Source organism: Oryx dammah, unplaced genomic scaffold, assembly GCF_014754425.2.
Source record: "Oryx dammah isolate SB20612 unplaced genomic scaffold, SCBI_Odam_1.1 HiC_scaffold_11, whole genome shotgun sequence".
In the NCBI taxonomy this organism is placed as follows: domain Eukaryota; kingdom Metazoa; phylum Chordata; class Mammalia; order Artiodactyla; family Bovidae; genus Oryx; species Oryx dammah.
Genome location: NW_024070195.1, coordinates 20,748,059 through 20,750,457, shown reverse-complemented (window position 1 = coordinate 20,750,457; position 2,399 = coordinate 20,748,059). Strand labels below are relative to the sequence as shown.

At 42.9% G+C, this 2,399-nt stretch overlaps 1 non-coding gene across 1 annotated transcript; it reads right to left on the bottom strand.

The window, feature by feature from the left end:
• Positions 1-2,042: 2,042 nt before the first annotated feature.
• Positions 2,043-2,124, bottom strand: TRNAS-GCU. The gene has a single exon. It is a non-coding gene; the product is annotated as a tRNA-Ser (tRNA).
• Between the last annotated feature and the right edge of the window lie 275 nt (positions 2,125-2,399).

Sequence of the window (2,399 nt, the reverse complement as noted above, 5' to 3'; positions counted from 1 at the left end):
CCTGCACATTCTTTACCTTTTCACTTATTTCTTCATCCATTCGTGGTAAATAGTACTGTAGAGGAAATGCTGTGTCACATATAGGCCACCTCTGACTTTAGAGGCTGACAGAAGGTACATAGTCTGGCATCTGGGGCCCTTCCATGTTTGAATAACTTCTGATTTCTGCACCTCTAGTTACACCATCTTGCAATCTTTCTGACACAGCTAAAGAAATGTAATTCAAAACTCAGCACAGGGGAGGCAGGAGAAAAGAAGTACTAAAAGGGACAGTGAGATTTCAGGGACAACAGATAAGTTCACTGTCTTGATTGGGGTCATGGTATGTGTATACATATGTCAAAATTCATTAAAATGTCCCCTGTAAATATATGCAGTTCATCATATACCAGTTATAGTTTAATAAAGCTATTTTTAAAATAAAAGTAAAAATTCAGTTCTTGGGTCAAAATATAATAGGAAAAAGCAAAACTGCAATATATCTTTTTAAAGTTAGTTATGAAAAGCCTACAAGTAAGGAACAAGAACTCTAACTCACCAGTGGAAATGAATTAGAGCCTGAGAAGTACACCCAGGAAAATTTGCCTGATATCTATTCTGTGGCTTATGAGAGTCTCACCTTACTTATAGTCAAGGATATCACTTAGCAGGCCAAGAAGATTAAATGAGTACCTCAGGGAAAGAGGACACCCTTTCTTTCAGTTTGGGGTACTTTAGCTACAACGTGGTAGAGTGTAGAACATGTGTGTCATGTCTATTACCACAAAGAACAAATTTTAATCTCCCAATGGGGTAAAATATGACTTTATTGTTGCTTTATGATACAACCTTCAATTCATTGAAAGTCTCAGATGGAGTCCTGCAAGTCACTCTACCCAGACTTTCCCAACCATCTCCCCTACCAAATCTTGGGATTCTGACAGTCTCTAAATGATGCTTCTTTTCATGTGGCCTTTACACAGGGTGTCTTCATTTTCAAGTTCTCAGGGGTACAATCTGGAAATATCCAATCCAATCACTCTTCAGCAACAGATTCTTGGTTCCACCCTCAAGCAGCATACTGAATGTGGCCTCTTAAAAAGTGGTTTGTGTGGTTGTCATCTGAAACTAAGTTACCTCCAAATTCCTTTATCTTTTAACTCATGTTCTCATCTCTTCAGTGCTATCAGTTCAGTTCAGTTCAGTCGCTCAGTCGTGTCCGACTCTTTGCGACCCCGTGAATCACAGCACGCCAGGCCTCCCTGTCCATCACCAACTCCCAGAGTTCACTCAGACTCACATCCAAGTCAGTGATGCCATCCAGCCATCTCATCCTCTGTCGTCCCCTTCTCCTCCTGCCCCAACCCCTCCCAGCATCAGAGTCTTTTCCAATGAGTCAACTCTTCTCATGAGGTGGCCAAAGTACTGGAGTTTCAGCTTTAGCATCATTCCTTCCAAAGAAATCCCAGGGCTGATCTCCTTCAGAATGGACTGGTTGGATCTCCCTGCAGTCCAAGGAACTCTCAAGAGTCTTCTCCAACATCACGGTTCAAAAGCATCAATTCTTCGGCGCTCAGCCTTCTTCACAGTCCAACTCTCACATCCATACATGACCACTGGAAAAACCATAGCCTTGACTAGACGGACCTTAGTCAGCAAAGTAATGTCTCTGCCTCAGTGCTATACATTTCTTCAATTTTGTCAGTAGATTTGTTCTTGAGAATCTAATTCAAATTCTGCCTTGGTCTGCTTGTTCTGCTGACTCTATCTGTTGATGAACTTATTGCTCACTGGAGTAATAACTTCTAAAATGAGGGACTGGAGAGACCAGATTCCAGTTTCTAGTAGCTTTGTCTGTCTTTTACTTATCTCTTCCTCCACTTCCCTGAAGGAACTTCATCAAATGACAATAGCCAAATCAACTGTCAAGGGAAACTAGGAAAACCCACACATACCACTGTAACAGTTGTGAGTAGGGAAGTAAGAGCAGCTTTCTCGTAGGTAAATTCAAACTTTGGATCTGGGTAGGTGATCTTCCTCTCTCCTTACTAAAAACGCCAAGTCGACGAAGGTGGGATTCGAACCCACGCGTGCAGAGCACAATGGATTAGCAGTCCATCGCCTTAACCACTCGGCCACCTCGTCTTCACGCTTTAAGTATTTGGCAAGGTTTATTTCAGAGTTCCTACTCGGGAACTCACTATTTCAGAGAGAAAGACAGTTAGGAGACGGCTTGGAGACGTCTGGGAGACATGGAGGTGGCCCGTTTTCACACGAATGGACAAAGAACTGGATTGGAAAAACTGCGACGGGGGAAAAAAAAACAAAACCCAAGCTTAGCGCTCACAGGAGACTTGGTAGAAACACATTTGCGTGGACCTTCATTCCTTTTCTCCCGCTGCGGGCAGGGAGCACCTCAG